This window comes from Mus caroli, chromosome X, assembly GCF_900094665.2.
Source record: "Mus caroli chromosome X, CAROLI_EIJ_v1.1, whole genome shotgun sequence".
Classification (NCBI taxonomy): domain Eukaryota; kingdom Metazoa; phylum Chordata; class Mammalia; order Rodentia; family Muridae; genus Mus; species Mus caroli.
Genome location: NC_034589.1, coordinates 82,716,947 through 82,734,853, shown reverse-complemented (window position 1 = coordinate 82,734,853; position 17,907 = coordinate 82,716,947). Strand labels below are relative to the sequence as shown.

The 17,907-nt window shown below is 33.7% G+C and overlaps 1 protein-coding gene and 1 pseudogene across 1 annotated transcript in view; both read left to right on the top strand.

Annotated features, from left to right (window-relative positions):
• Nucleotides 1–17,907, top strand: part of Il1rapl1 (interleukin 1 receptor accessory protein like 1) — a 1,320,182-nt gene that overhangs the window by 324,822 nt on the left and 977,453 nt on the right. The gene's annotated exons all lie outside the window — the stretch shown is intronic.
• Nucleotides 3,790–4,570, top strand: LOC110286663 (annotated as a pseudogene).

Below are 17,907 nucleotides of genomic sequence, written 5' to 3'. Positions count from 1 at the left end.
TTTTTTTTCAAGTGCTTCTCAGCCCTTCAGTATTCCTCAGTTGAGAATTCTTTGTTTAGCTCTGAGCACCATTTTTAATGGGGTTATTTGAATTTCTGGAGTTCAGCTTCTTGAGCTCTTTGTATATATTGGATATTAGTCCCCTATCAGAGTTAGAACTGGTAAAAATTCTTTCCGAATCTTTTGGTGACCTTTTTGTCTTATTGATATTATCTTTTGTCCTACAGAAGCTTTGCAATTTTATGAGGTCCCATTTGTCAATTCTTGATCCTATAGCACGGACCATTGCTGTTCTCTTTAGGAATTTTCCCCCTGGGCCCATATCTTTGAGGCTTTTCCCACTTTCTCCTCTATAAATTTCAGTGTCTCTGGTTTTATGTGGAGTTCTTTGATGCACTTAGAGTTGAGCTTTGTACAAGGAGCTAAGAATGGATCACTTCTCATTCTTCTACATGATAACCGCCAGTTGTGCCAGCACCATTTGTTGAAAATGTCTTTTTTCCACTGGATGGTTTTAGCTCCCTTGTCAATGATCTAGTAACCAGAAGTATGTGGGTTCATTTCTGGGTCTTCAATTCTATTCCATTGATCTACCTGTCTGTCATTGTACCAGTACCATTCAGTTTTTATGACAATTGCTCTGTAGTATAGTTTGAGGTCAGAGATGGTGATTCCACCAGAGGTTCTTTTATTGTTGAGAATAATTTTTGCTATCACAGATGAATTTGCAAATTGCCCTTTCTAACTCTGTTAAAAATTGAATTGGAATTTTGATGTGGATTGCACTGAATCTATAGACTGCTTTCGGCAAGATAGCCATTGTTACTATATTAATTCTGCCAATCCATGAGCATGGGAGGTCTTTCCATCTTCTGAGATCTTTAATTTCTTTCTTCAGAGACTTGAAGTTCTTATCGTACAGATCTTTCACTTCCTTAGTTAGACTCACACCAAATTATTTTATATTATTTTTGACTATTGTGAGAGGTGTTGTTCCCCTAATTTCTTTCTCACCCTATTTATACTTTGTGTAGAGAAAGGCCATTGATTTGTTTGAGTTAATTTTATATCCAGCTACTTCACTGAAGCTGTTTATCAGGTTTAGGAGTTCTCTGGTGGAATTTTTTAGGGTCACTTATATATACTATCATATCATCTGCAAATAGTGATATTTTGACTTCTTCCTTTCCAATGTGTATCCCCTTGATCTCCTTTTGTTGTCTAATTGCTCTGGGTACTGCTTGTGGACGTTGTACATCGTGGTGCGCACTAGGCTCCGCACCACGATGTACAACGTCCACAAGCAGGGCCCCCAATGAAGGAGCTAGAGAAAATACCCAAAGAGCTGAAGGGGTTTGCACCCACATAGGAAGAAAAACAAGAACTAACCAGCCCCCCCCCAGCTCCCTGGGACTAAACCACCAATCAAAGAAAACACATGGTCGGACTCATGTCTCTAGCTGTATATGTAACAGAGCATGGCCTAGTTGGCCATCAATGAGAGGAGAGTCCCTTGGTCTTGTGAAGATTCTCGACCCAGCATAGGGGAATGACAGGATGTAGGAGTAAGTAGATTGGGGAGCAGTGGGAGGGAGAAGGATCTAAGGGATTTTCAGAGAGGAAACTAGAAAAGGGGATAGCATTTGATGTGTAAATGAAGAAAATATCTAATAAAAAATTAAACTCTTAACAAAAAAAAAGGAAGAGTGGAAGAATACAATTCTCCTGGATTTGTTCCTTTTTTTAAAAAAAAAATTGTTTTAGAATTTGATTCCTTAATCCCTCTTTATAGTCCAGACTTAATTCCCCTCCCAGTCTGCCCCCTGACCTCTCCCTTTCCCATGCCTCCTCCCGGACCCCATCTCCAAGAGGATGTCCCCATCCACCATCCACCCCACCAGGCCTCCCCATTCCCTGGGGCTTAAATCTCTTGATGGTTAGGTCCATATTCTCTCACTCAGTCCAGACCCAGCAGTCCTCTGCTGTATATGTGTCAGGGGCCTCAGACCAGCTGGTGTACTCTGCCTGGTTAGTGTCTCAGTGTCTCAGAGATCTTGACCCAACAAGTAGCTGAAAGAGTCAGATGCCTGATACTAGCACCCAACCAATGGACAGAAGCCAGTAACCCCTGTGGTTGAATTGAGGAAAAGATGGAAGAAGCTGAGGAGGAGGGCAGCCCCATTCTTATGTATATTTGTGAATCAATAAAATACTAGTTAGTTCACTCACCATCAAAATTTTAGTAAAATTAATAAATTACCTCTTAAGCATAGATATATCAAATCTACTAAGTTAAATGATTTTTTCTATACCAATTAATACATTTTGATAACTTCTAATACTTCATCCTTTCTTCACTTTTTCACATATTTTCTGTTTTTTTGATACTGATATAGACAAATAAGAAGTTATATATATATTCTCAAGGATAAAGTTAGTGACATAAGTCAAATATGCATACCCCCAAATGTATTTCTAATCATTTTGTGAAATAAACAATGTTCCTACTGTTTCACATAAAACATACAAATAAAACCTAAAAGGGAAAAAATCCCAAAATAAAATAATTTTCTCTTGATGCAAACATCAATTTGGTTCAGGAAACCATCATTTTGTTTTGTGTAAAAGTATCCAGTATTTCATAATGGGACTTTATGAGTAGGTCTTCTTTTTCCCATTGAGTAAAATCCCTCTCGTTTATATTTGTTGGCTTATACAAATGTATGTTGGAGGAGAGGAGAAAGCTAGATGTCTCACCAAGTAAATTCACTTACTGCCAGGCACTTACTGCCAATCCTGATGACCTCAGTTTGATCTCTGGGAACCACATGGATAAAGAAGAAAACAAATGATCACAAATTGTCCTATGATCTGTACACCTGCTTGCATGCATACTCAGTCTAAGTAAATTGATGTAAAGTACGAATGCAATTCAGGTATTTTAAATACCTTTCCATGTGTTAATTTTGATGTCATTTCTCTGTTTTGGCTCTTTGATATAGAACGTATTAATTGGATTTTCAAATATTGACCCAGAATTACACACAAGAATAAATCCCATTAGCTCTTGGCTTATATTTAGCATGTTTATCCTGATGAATTTGGCTTGCTAATACATTGCTGAAAAAAATTTGCACATATATTTATGTGGAATATTCATCTAAAATTTTTCATTTTTGGAATATCTTTCAGTTTGTTGCTGACATTTTAAGGTAGAAAATATTTGTTTCTTTTGTTTTTTGAGCCAAATTGAAGGAGAGTTTCCTGATTTTACATTTTCAAGGTTATTAGCTATTTAATCATTTACTTAATCAGCCTGAAACTATTCATTATGTGAGTTGGGTAAGAGTATATGTCTTTCAATAAATTAGTCAATTTCAAGTGACTTTCCCAATTATTGGGATAAGTAAATATTTTTGATATTACCTACTACCCATAGTACCAGTGTCTTGTTTTCAATGGTCTTAATTTTGCTCTACATGTCTTATTGATGTATTCATTTTATTGCTTTTCTGAAGGACTAGCTTTTTTATGATGTTTGGTATTTTCTAGACTTTTAAAAAAAATATTTGTGATTTGGCGTGATTCTGTCCTGTGTGTCTGTTCTGTGGAACAGCAGGCAGTTGTTTTTCATCCAGCTTCTCTCACACCGAAGTGTGTGCCTCCACCTCATGGAAGAATCAATGGACATGGACATGAGTCCTCTTAAGCCTCAGAACTATTTTTTTTTTTTCGGCTGTGAACTAAATGTTGACAAAGACTATAATTTTAAAGTGGATAATGGTGAAAATGAGCACCAGTTATCATTAAGAATGGTCAGTTTAGGAGCAGGGGCAAAAGATGAGTTATATATCATAGAAGCAGAATGAATGAACTATGAAGGCATTCCAATGAAAGTAACACGGGCAACTTTGAAAATGTCTGTACAACCAAGTTTCCCTTGGGGACTTTGAAATTATACCACCTGTGGTCTTAAGGTCGAAGTGTGGTTTAGGGCCTTTGCACATTAGTGGACAGTACCTAGTAGTTGTAGAGGAAGATGCAGAATCTAAAGATGAAGATGAGGAAGATGTAAAACTCTTAGACATATCTGGAAAGCAATCTGCTCCTGGAGGTGGTAACAAGGTTCCACAGAAAAAAATAAAACTTGATAAAGAAGATGATGATGATGATGGAGAAGGAGAAGGAGAAGGAGAAGGAGAAGGAGAAGGAGAAGAAGAAGATTTTGATGAAAAGGAAACTAAAGAAAGTTCCCAGTGAAGAAATGTGTATGAGATACCCCAGCCAAAAATGCACAAAAACCAAAACCAAAATGGAAAATACTTAAAACCATCAATAACAAGTTCAAAGGGTCAATAGTCCTTCAAAAAACAGAAAAAAAATTTCCTAAAACCCCCAAAAGGACCTAGTTCTGTAGAAGACATTAAGGCAAAAATGCAAGCAAGTATAGAAAAAGGTGGTTTTCTTCCCAAAGTGAAAGGCCAAGTTCATTAATTATGTGAAGAATTGTTTCCAGATGACTGACCAGGAGGCTATTAAAGATCTCTGGCAGTGGAAGAAGTCTCTTTAACAATATGAACTAACCACTACCCCCAGAGCTCTTGACTATAGCTACATATGTAGCAGAAGATGGCCTAGTCTGCCATCATTGGGAAGAGAGGCCCCTTGGTCTTGGAAACTTTATATGCCCCAGTACAGGGGAAATACCAGGGCCAAAAAGTGGGAGTGGGTGGGAAGGGGAGTAGGGTGGGGGAAGGGTATAGGGAACTTTCGGAATAGCATTTGAAATGTAAATGAAAAAAATCTAATAAAAAGAAGAGTACAAACAAAATCTGAAAAGAAAAAAAGAAAAAGAAAGTTGTTTAAACAGTTTGAAATATTCTGTCTTACTTCATTTCTGTAATAGTTGATATCTGGCTGTCCTTTTTATAATACAAAGTGCGAACTTTCCTTACGGTGTTTGATAAATGTTGTCCAGGTTCAATTGCCAAGAATGTGTGTCTAAAATGCCTGTTTAGCTTTCAAAGATGGAACTCCACCCTTTATTTGGTTTTAAGTATGTATGGAATGTTATGATAGGACATAGTAATAGTGGTGATCAGATGTGGACATGGTAGGGAGACAAAAAATATACATGTGAAATAAACTCAGTATTTTAAAAATAATTGTGTAGCCAATGCCATTGAATTTCCTTAAGCATTCCTTTTTCTCATTTCACTGATTTTTGAATAGTTCCATTATTATTTATAAATAAAAATATTTTAAATTCTCTTCAGAGTTTTGTATATATTTTATTTAGAAGTATATTATTTTAATTTTTTTAATAGAGATTTCCAAAAACCTTGTTTTTACTTTTATTTCTATTATATTAGGAAAATAACTCACACATTTTATTTTTTATTTGTTTAAGGAGTATTTTATGGCATAGAATATTGTTAGTTTTAAGAACTATTCCATGTAAGCTTGAGATGAATGTATATTCTGCTGTTGTTGAGTAAACTAATCTATAAATGTCAACTATGTCAAGCTACTTGATAATGCTCTTCTTGTCAACTATATCCTTAGTGATTTACTGCCTGCTTGCCCTATCCATTATTGAAAGATGTAACTTAAAATCTCCAACTATAATTGTAATTTTGCCTTTTTAGCCTTTTTGTCATCTGCTTTTATCTCATACATTTTAATACTATCTTATTAAGGAATATATATATATATATATATATATATATATATATACACATCTATGATATTCCTATTAGGATAATTTAGAGGCTATTATTAGAAATCTTCTTTATCTGAAATGTACATAACTATTCCAGGTTTAAAATTTAGTATCTGTATGCTTCATCACAATACTGTTCTTTATAATGAGTATAGCTTAGTCTTTATATTTTATTTTTTCCATTAATAAAATATGCTTTTATTTACATTAACAGTCACTGGTTTTACATTTTTGAAATTTATTAGTTTGTGGGTGTGAATGTATGTGTTTGTGTCTGTACATATATGGATGTAAAATTGCTCTGCTATGTTTGTGGACAGAGGAAAATTAGCAGGAGAACAAACTGAGTTTGTCAGGCGTGGTAGAAGATGAATTTATCCAATAAGTAATCATACAAGCCCAGTTGCTTTTTTTTTTTTTTTTTTGGTTTTGTTTTGTTTTGTTTTGTTTTTCCAAAACAGGGTTTCTCTGTGTAACCCTGGCTGTCCTGGAACTCACTTTGTAGACCAGGCTGTCCTTGAACTCAGAAATCCTCCTGCCTCTGCCTCCCAAGTGCTGGGATTAAAGGCGTGCACCACCACCGCCCAACACCCAGTTGCTTTTTAATTGGTGTCTATAAGTGTTAATATTTCAAGTAAACATTAGCATAATTAGATTAGTTACTATCATGCATATAGATAATTTGTATTTATTGTGTTCATTCCTTGAAAAAGGAAACAAAAGTTGTTATATTTATAATTTCCCAAGTCATACATTAATGTGTTTTTAAGGAGATGTGCATATATATTTCTGAATATGCCAATCTTGAACGTCACATCCAGCTTTATTTGCACAGAATTCATTGCCTTCCATAATCATATAAATATATCCATATAATACTTATTTGGGCAACCTTTAAATCAAACTATATGAATTTAGAAAATTATAAATTAGAGGATTTTTTAAACTCTTTTTCTATTTTTGAACATTTCAAACACTGACCCTTTTACTTTTTTCTATTTTCTTTTTTTAATGGATATTTTCTTTTCTTGTATTTCAAACGTTATCCCCTTTCCAGATTCCCTCCCCCACTCCGCAAACCCGTTTCTTCTTCTTCTATGAGGGTGTTCCTCCACCCACCCACTCCCTTCTTCCTGCCCTTGAATTCTCCTACACTGGGGCATCAAACCTTCATAGGACCAAGGGCCTCTCTTTCCATTGATGCCCAGCAAGGCCATCTTCCGCTACATATGCAGCTGGAGCCATGGGTTCCTCCATGAGTTCTTCTTGGTTGGTGATTTAGTTCCTGTGAGCTCTGGGGGGTCTGGTTGGTTAATATTATTGTTCTTCCTATTGGTTTGCAAACAGATTCCTGATACATGTTAAAATTTTTAAATCAAAAATAACTTTTGATATAATTGTTAAATGTAAACCTAGGACTCTACATCAATATTTTTATTTTATGAGTTAGTACATATTTACTTGTTTTCCACTTCATTAATGGAAAAAGTTGCAAACAGAGCTATACACTCCAATACAATGTCACAGAAGCAGGAACAAATTTACAAATCACAACTAATTTACCCTATCATATCAAAGAGCTAACTTCACTGAAGAAAATAAGATACCAGTTTTCATTTAAAGGGCAAGAAAAAGAAAGAAGGAAAGAAGGAAAAAGTAAAGAAAGAGAGAAAGAAAAGAAAAAGAGAGCGAAAGAGAGAAAGAATGGAAGAAGGAGAGAAAAAGAATGAGAGAAAAAAGTTTTTAGAATCAGTTCTACAACACATTTGGTTTTCTGTAGCAGTTTGACAGATGAGTAATGTAGATAACAGTGACTGCTTAAGTGTTCTTATGAGTAACCCTAATTCATCATTGTCTAATGGTTAATAGATTTAGAGTAGCTGTATTAAAACAACACGTGCAGTATTTTTCAAAAGAATGTAATTTGTCTTGTTTTTGTCATGTTGGCAATGGAAAATAGTTTTATTTTGATAAAGGTTACAGAATTTATTGGGAGGAGCTATCTGATGACATCAAAGGTCTTTCTCAAAGCAATTTCAGATACCAAGATTACATATTGAGGCTCACGCTTGACACAGTTGTAAACCAAAGATTTTATAGAGGCAGGATAGAATACTAATCGGCTATTTTAACCAATACAATGAATTCATAATCCTTATTGGATGAAGGTTATTCCAATACTAGATGGTAATCATTTGAAATAAAGTAACCACATGAGTTAACAAGCCTTAAGTTCAGGCAGAGGGATTTGGTTGATATTTGGTGTGGGGTGGGGTGATCTGTTAATTTCTGAATGGAAACAAGAGTGGATCTGGGGAAGAGGAATTTGTGATGAGGATGTATTGCATGATAGAATGATAGTAACCGAACTAACTCCATGAGTCTTTAATATTTCCATTACTGAATAAGTCAAGGTCAAGTTTACAGTATAGGCAGGTCAAACCAGCTACAGCGTAAAGATTTAAGTAGGACTTTCAGTCAATTATTTATTTTACAACTAAAATATTTTCCTTGAAATTATTTGTTCCATACAACAGTGTCTCATTATTTTTACCATTTCAATTCAAACAAAATCTGTACTCATATTTGATACTATAAAACCACAAACTGCACTTGTCACTAATTCATTTAACTTGCAATTAAAGAATCAACCATTCCTCCATGTTGGGCCATTTCTCTGGTACAAGTCTTCTTACTAAATTGTTCCCTCTCTGTTATTTTACAACTCATCTTTATGTTTTAGCTACACTTTTGTTGCTTTGGGGAAGTATCTGTGGGACCTTAAATAATGCCATGATATAAAATGGTCCTTTCTGCCAAGGCAGATCAACTGAATTCAATCCCAGGAAAATACATAATAAGGGGAAAACAAACAAACAAATAACCCCAAACAGCAAGTTGTCCTCCAATTGCTACCAACATACATTGGCATGGGTATATCCATGCATGCATGCATGCACACAAGATAAATTAATTAATTGATTAATATATTTGTTTTGAAATCTTTATTTTCCTAAATTTGAAAACTGCTGTGCTAATATTGTTAGGGCTTAAAAACTGAATTACATTCACAGCCTATCAAATATTTATTTTGTAAATTATATTGGGTAATGAGGATCATCACTAAAACTTTCTACATTTCCTGTTGTTTTTATTAATTCTTTCCATAAGGCAGTATGTGTAGCTATTTATATTAAAAGCAAATTTTTCATTGATTTATGTCCTACCATATTCACTTTATTTTCTATGACAGATACTTTAAAACTACTAAAAGTAACCATTTACAAGGTGATATTCAGTAGCATGGATTTCTTTTCTAATGTGGAGTTCTAAAGAACAATCTAATGATCCAAGAAGATAAGCAAAGATACTTAGCAACTAAAAATTTATTGCAAGGATAGCTTCCTAGAAGTACTTTTTAAATCAGGAGTCATGTGTATTCGACAGGTGACTATTTGACACTAGAGTGGAAAACCTGCAATACCAGAAGGGGAATGTATGCAGTCCTTTAATCCATCTGTAAATTGTCAAATTGCAAGTATAGAGACTTCGTTCTAAGTAATGCATGCTATTTCCAGTTCTAAATTGCACTTAGAATTTTAGATTGCACTTCATAATCTCAAGCTGAACAGTTGCTTGTAAAAGCTATTTCAGTTTCAATATAAGGAAGTGTTATCTCTTCCAATAAAAAGCAAGTTTCTCATTTAATGGCAGTGTTATGTATCCTGTAAGATGAATAACAACAAGGAAAATAGAGAACAAAAGGAATACTTAGGGGAAAAGGTGAGAACTTTGTCTCCAATGACTCAGATAAATGGAGATGTTTGTTTCCTTTAAACAGCTCACAGGGAAAATCTCATGAGACAGCTCTGTCTGCCTGAAGTTTTGATCTAGCTATATAATGTAAGTTTTATGTCTATAAAGTAGTGTTATCAAACAATTTGCCAACTCTCTGTTGAGAAAAACTGAATTGTAGAAATTTTGTGCATATTTATGTTGTTGATACCATCATTATTCTAATACTATACTCTGGTGTATGTTACTGAGAACTTGTAACATATTACTACTTATTTTCTACATATAAAGTTGGAAAATAGAAAAGGTGTTCAGAAGGTATTTCGAATTAAATAGAAATGACTAGTCAAACATCAATGTTTCTTTCTTTTCTTTATATTTCTTTAGTATGCTTACTACAAAATTCTGTGAAATTACAGTAAATATCTAGTGTCTGGGTTAATTCACAAAGGTGAGGTAAAGGTAAACATGTCCTTTACTCACAAAAAGGTAACTCTCAGAAATTAACATAGAAGATGAAAATAGGCCACACATTTGAAAGAACCATAAATCATTTGGAAGGTGTCAAACATTCATCAAATAGCCATCTAGTGTTGAGAAAATTTAGACAATCTCAATTTCATTATTGTAAATGATTTCCTCAGCAATTAATCTTAGACCATACCTCCAACTTCATACTTGATTTCTCATAACAAAAAGGAAATCTTGGAAAGAAAGTATTGAATAAGTTGCTTCAGAATATATTTACATATTATTTCACTCTTAAACTTTAATACTGAGACTCTACATATCTTTTAGTTCCTAGTAGTTCTAAAATGTTTGTACTTTTCATAGCACAGTTACTTATTAAATAATTTGAAGCTATAAAACACACACAAATAGCGAGTAATTTTATTTCACCAAAGTACATCGAATGAGATTGTTATAAATATTTACAGGAGTAGTTATACTGAACCAAATATGTATTATCTTATCAAGAGGTATACTTTGTATGTTCTGTGAGGATACACTCTTTATGAAATTTTCATGAATTAAATTAACCACTGGACACTGATATTGTTTGCTTCTTCTAAATTGATCAAAACTTAACATACAAAATATAAAATATGAAAATCTTTGCTTAAATTTGAAAACAGTAATTCATTATTCCTTTTTAATCATTTTTGAACAAGGTTGGCATTATGTATATCTTGGACAATATAATTGGAATAGGAAATTTACAGTGTCCAAAGCGTTCTATTTTTCCTTTGTAATTTGGCCCAGTACTAACTATACTTTTGAGAAAATTTGGTTGAAAATAAAATTGTTTTGAATATTTATAACATCCAGATACTGTTTCAGATTAATGATGGATATAAGCTGATTGATTTTTCTAAAACTACAAGAAGTAAATCCTTACTTTTTCCTCTATATGATACATGAGGTAATACAATTTACAAACAAGGTTTGATCCCAGCAGGAAGGTTTCCAAAGGTTGTGCTCTTTTCCATTGTATCATGTCTTCAGCATTTGTTCATTAACTGTAGATGGGATTATTAGATTATGTATATTATATATTTGTGGGAACTAAATGAGATACTAGATGAAAAATAATTTTCAATAAATTGATACCTTGTAAATACTCAGTTTTTTTGCATATTTTCCAAAGCTCAGTATTCAGTTTCCACTGAGAATGAAAACAATAACATTTCACCAACTTCTGAACACTATGAAGAAAAAACATTAGTTAGCTTTTAATTTAAAGTGGCTAACAAAGAACTTAGTGAAGTAAGCTACTTATCTATAAAATGAAAATATTAAATTAAAAACTACTTAAGAACATGGGCTGTTTTACAAAGGCTGGTTGTGAGTATGAATAATACCAAATTTATAGTTGTTATTAAATTGAATTGAGCTCCTACTTTTAATCAGATTAATTCATAAAACTTAGAATAATCACAGAAAGCAGAAACAGATCCTCCAAACATCTTGGTTATTGATACCAGAAATACTGTGTCAACAATGCTAGAAAATTCATTTTTTGTTGAGATCCTAGCTTTGTATTCTCTTTACTTGGAACTGTTTGGAACTTTGCACACTTGAAGTTCGTTACTGTGGACTTACATTTAATGTTTAAAATGTCAGCATAATTCAGAGGCATTTCTTCATCTGGGTTTATGATTATCATAAAGTTGTATGCTTTAAACTCAGTGGTGGGGACTACCTGTGGCATATCAACCCAAGGTAGCCTTTCATGCTTTATCTCTGTCTGCAGGAAGTGTGCCAAACAAACTTTGTAGAAAGCACCTCCAGAGTTTTTATGGGGTGCTGTCATTCATTTGACCAGAGATATTGACTAAGCTGTCTGTATTTCCAACTAAAGATGATGTCATGGAATTTGGACTGGCAAAACATAATTATAACAGCCAGGTTTTGAAGTATAAATGATATACTGAATGAAATTTTAATGATGAATTAAAGCCTAAAACTATAGCTGTATCTTCCCTCTTCTGGATTTTAAAGTTATCATTTATTTTCATTTTAAACATTTTATTATTTAAAACATTTTTACATTTAAATATATTTTGATGATATTCTTCCCCTCCCCCAAGTCCTTTCATATCATCTCCTCATCCACACCCCAGCTGTTAATTTCTTCCTCAAAAATAATTTTTAAAAAATCAATAAAACAATCTCCCTCAAAAAATCCCAAAAAACAAAATTAAAAAAAAAATCAAAAAAGGTAAAAAAAAATCAAAACAAAGTAAAACAAAACAACCAAACCAAACCACCACCACCACCACCACCACAAAACAATAACTGAATAAAAGAACACAAAGCAATTGTGGAGTCCATTACATGTTGTTCCACTACACCTGAACAAGAGGACTGCCCTGGAATGGTTGGTATACAAAGTGTCACTCCATTGCAGAAAAGTTAATCCCTCTCCTAGCAAGTATAAATGCCAGTATAGTTGGCAACATTTACCCTAGTGGCTAGGTTTTTATCCAATCACTTATTCATCAATCAGATAATCAACCAATCAATAAAACATAAGATAAATAAAAAGTATCACATTGAAGCTATATAGGACAAATCAACAGAGGGAGAAAAGCTCAAGAGGAGGAATAAATATCAGAGACTCACTTGTTTGCACGGTCAAGAATTCTAGAAAAATACTAAACTGGAAGCCATAATATATATGCAGAGGACTGAAGAGCAAAATGCAGACCTTGTGAGTTCATATGAGCTAAGTTCATGTTAATTTAAAGGGCCTCCTTTTTGTGTCCTTCATCACCTCTGGCTCTTACATGCTGCCTCCTCTTGCAGGTGGTTCCCTAATCCCTGATCTGAAGGATTTGATGGAGACCTCCCATTTAGGGCTGAATGTTCTCAGTCCCATAACTTTATGTCTAAGATCTGGCTGTGAGTCTCTATATTTAATCGCCCCTCTACTCCAGGGATATTTGCAGCCACATCTTAATTATCTTTAAATCACAGCAAAGAAGATTTGAATTTAGAGTTTTTTTTTTTTTTCTTTCTGAAAAGTCCATTTTGTTAGAGCTGTCTCTGATGATAACCACCATTGGTTTTCTATTATAAAATAGAAATATTTCATCTCTGAAGCAAGAGTTAAAGATCATAACCTCATCTGCATGTATTTTTTTGCTTGATCAAGGTTGTCTTCACTACTCTAAGGAAAAAAATGGACTTGTGAGATATGCTTTACTTCTTTTTTTTCAATTTTTTATTAGATATTTTCTTCATTTACATTTCAAATGCTATCCCGAAAGCCCCCTATACCCTTCCCCCCTGCCCTGCTCCCCTACCCACTCACTCCCAATTCTTGGCCCTGGCATTCCCCTGTACTGGGGCATATAAAGTTTGCAAGACCAAGGGGCCTCTCTTCCCAATGATGGCCGACTAGGCCATATTCTGCTACATATGCAGCGAGAGACACGAGCTCTGAGGGTATTGGTTAGTTCATATTGTTGTTCCATCTATAGGGTTGCAGACCCCTTCAGCTCCTTGCTTGCTTCTTGATACAGAAAAAGTAAAACAATATGGTGTTTCATATACAAACACACACATAGACACACACAGGAGAGACACAGAGACAGAATCAGAGAGACAGAGAAGCATAGAGAATGCCATAGATTCACTATTATTTAAAGATTTAGCAATGGAAAATATAGCACATTACATTCATTACATTTCCTATCATTATGTGTGTTTTGTTTCATATTCTAGAGATTTTTGTTTGCTTCAGTTTGGAATAAAGCTGAATATTTTATTTTTGTTTTGATTCATAGTTTGCATAATTTGTAACATTTGGACACCAAAAATATTCTAAATAGTTGAGTTTCATTTTAGTTTATACTTAATACCAACTTGAAATTTACTGAGATCTCGTAATTCTATCAATGAAATAATAGTGGGTCCTAATGGCAGTTCATACAGAGTGATTTTTTTTTAAATTTTTTATGTATTTATTTTAAAGTCCAGATTTTATTCCCCTTCCAGTCCACCCTCAGACTGTTCCATATAGAGTGATTATTAGTACAAAATAAAAGTGCATAAACCATTAATGTTAACCAGCTTTCAAATCTTAAATGACTAATTGTTTATCCAGCCTGTCAAATGGTTTTACATTTAGGATATGCAGCACCTGTGTTGGAAATCATTGTAGAATTGTTTCCACATGGGCATATGAAAAAAGGAAAACCTATAGACTATCTATACTTTCTTCAAATTGCAGTAGAAAATATGTAACTACCCTTTAAAAGTTTAAAATATGAAAATTTATGCCATAAAATGCTTTTGCACTGTTTTGTGGCCAACACCTCCACTCATCTTATAAAATGAATTACTCGTCATAAGATGTATGATTTTCATCCAAATTATTATACTAGAGTTTGTTGAACAATTCCAGTTAAATGCATACCTGTACAAAACACAGGAAATTATTTTCTAAATCGGAAAGCACTAGTTTCTACCTGTCCATTATCTACTTTAAAATTTTGATTTCTATTTTGCTCTTGTTGTTACTTGTGACTTACTTTTTAAATTAATATTTTCTTTAAACATATTGACAGTCAATTTGACAAACTGTCACTTCTGGCAATGTCACATTTTCCATTAATAATTTCCTTCTTTCAACAACAGCATTAGTCACCTTATCATATAATATTAAGCATCACCTTTTAATACCACTAGATGAAAAATTTTAAACTAAAATAGTTTTGACAATGAAATTATAACAATATTTATATATGACAAGTATGGAAATATAAGAGAGATCAATCTTTTATGTGTGCATCAATTAAAGGTGTCCATGCTTTTAGAAAAGAGGTTTGAATAGATGATTGCTATATCATATCTAACGTTAAAGTAACTCTGGTAACAATAATGATCTTGTGTTGGAAAGCCACCAAGAGGGAAAATTAGTGGAGCTGATACCAGGCACAAATAAGAAGTAATGTATACCATAGGTTGCAGACTCCTCAAAACCTTAGTGAAGAGTTGTCATTAAGTCTTTTACATCTTTGAAATACAACAGAAAGCCACAGAAATAATTTTAGCAAGAAATTAACATCTTTTCCTAAGTTGGGTTTTAGAAAATGAATTTACTGAACAGGAAGTCAAGAATATTTATGGGGAGAAAATTAAGGCAATTTTTGCTGAGGTTCATGAACATGCATTTACCCTTTCTTAGTGTAAATTGGATGAATGGAACTAAAAGAACACCACATGTGCTCAGTAACTGAGAAATTGATATGCCTGTCTACAGGGACATTAACAATACTTGAACATCTGTTAATGCCTGTTACCCTTAGGAAATTTATTTCATAAAGCATATACTGTTTCAACCATAATTAACTTATTTCATAAAGGATTATATATCTGACTGTGATCCGTTCACTCAACACGCCTCTGCTCATTGCATGAATGTGAGACAACCCATTGCTCTCTGCAGTCACAGCTTATAAATGTGCAATTAATGCATTAATTCCATTTGGAAAAAATTGCCTCTTTTGCTATAAGTTATTGTCATATCCCTAAAAAGGAGTCTCCTATAAAGATGAATTTCAGAGGAAAACTACGAAAATGTACATCACAGCAAAAATAGAATTAAAAATTCGGATATACTATTTTAAAAAGATGGACATGGAATAAAATTTTCTTGAATTCTAGCTCTGCCACTTATGAGCCATTTGCACTTGAATAAAATATTTGGCCTTTCTAAGCTTGTTTTCTTATCCTGAAAGAGGAATAAAGACAAGTACTTCACTAAATTGCTATTAATGTGAAGCATCCCATGTAAAAGGATGTAACTTGCACACACTAAACATTCAAGACCTAAAGTAACCTTTTTGGCTGTACAGTTAACAGTTGCTTTCAATGTGTCTTTTGACATATGTTTGCCTTGGTGTTGCTTCTCATAAGGAAGTAAAATGACTGGTTTTAAACCTTATTCTGTAAAAAGTGGTATTTTATTACCGTCATCAATAGATTTCTCCCTTATCACCATCTCTTCTGGCCACTTAGCAGTAACAGGGAAAAAAATGCTACTTGAATTGCAGCTTTAGCAGTTTTGGACAATTGTGAGTGACTGTAGGTCAAGCTTTGACATTCTTCTAGCTGCATACCATAGATACAAAGAGATAACAGTGAATTCATGACCTTAATACTTGATTTACTAATGTCTTGCAGTCAAATACTATGTACCAGAATACAAGGCTATGTGTTAAAGATCAATAGGCCAAGATCAAATTGTTTTGCCTGTACCTAAAATAAAGCCTCCATAGCTTTCCAAATTACTAAATACCAGTTGTTCTGTAGTAGTCATGATAAATCAAGAACAATCACTACTCTATGGGTTACTTATCACATAGAATCATTCCCTCTGTGTACTTGTGGATGAGAAATCCTCAGATCGGATTATGACTTTGTAAGTTGCTACCTTAGCAAAGTAATACATTCTAGCTCTCTACATGTTAAATGCTAGCACATAGGCATTGAGATGCTACTCTACAGTTGGAGAAACTTTGCAGATGAAGGAAGAGAAGCAGGAGGCAGATGAGAAGGAGGAGAATGGAGGATGAAAACGTTCCCTATTCGATAGTGAAACTTTGAGTAGAGTGTATTAAATTACAGATGACGAGGAAACATTTCTGGTTTTCTAAGACCAAAGCATAACATTAAATGATTTAGTAACAAGACTGATTCAAGAAATTAAATAATATTAGACCTGAAAAAAGACACCAAAAAATTACCTGGGATAGCACCCCAAAAATAAAGCATTCTAATTAGATGAACACTTTCCCTTGACAATTTACATATTGGTGCTGCAATGTATTGTTTTATTGTTTTTCCTGCCTAAATAACAACTATACATATACATATACATATGCATATACATATATTCATCAAGAATCAAAATATCAGCAGTAGAGCCAGTTTAAATCCATGGATTTGAGTCAGAATAATTTCAAAGAGAATGTCAATACACATAGTTCCTTAATTAAATTTTACCACTATTTGAACTTTAAAAGAAATAGCTGTTATAATTCATAACACATTAACTACAAGATTAAATCCAATGTTCAAATGCAAAAATGTATTTTATATTTACCTACTATATACATGGATGAAAGTATTATAGAGGTTAATGTTGGCTTTCAGTTAGATTAGACTAAAGTAGCCCCAGTGATTAGAAAATTATGACCCTGGGTGTGTTTGCAAGTGTTTTAGGGGATATTTCATCATAATTGCTCCAATCTGATCAATGGATTATTAATTAGGAGGTGGTGAAAGGAAGTAGGTTGGACCATGGTCTCAGGTGCTATCCAGCTCAAATATCCACTTTTCTCCTATCCTAGTCACTCTCATTTTTCCTCTTTTCTATATGCCAAGACCAAAAGTACAGCTTCTAAATAACACTCTTGACACAAGTTATACTGTCCAAATTCGTGCAGCAAAGTAACCCTGTACTAAATTATCTGAAGTCATCAGTTAAAATAATTCTTTCTAAATTTTTAAATGGTTTCTTTTGGGCATTTGTTCATAACAATGCAAATGTAATAAAGATACTTATTCTACTATAACAACAAATGAAAAATATCTTTTTTCCTCTTCTACTCCACCCTCATCACCAGGAAACCTTTCACTCATAGTATTCATTCTTGCATTTTGTTATTTTGCCTACTTGTTATTCCTTTCCCCTCCCAGGTTACATGGGACCATACGTAATATATTCTTTTTTTTCTTGTCTAATAAGAACTACACTAGCCGGGCGTGGTGGCGCACACCTTTAATCCAAGCACTCGGGAGGCAGAGGCAGGCGGATTTCTGAGTTCGAGGCCAGCCTGGTCTACAAAGTGAGTGCCAGGACAACCAGGGCTACACAG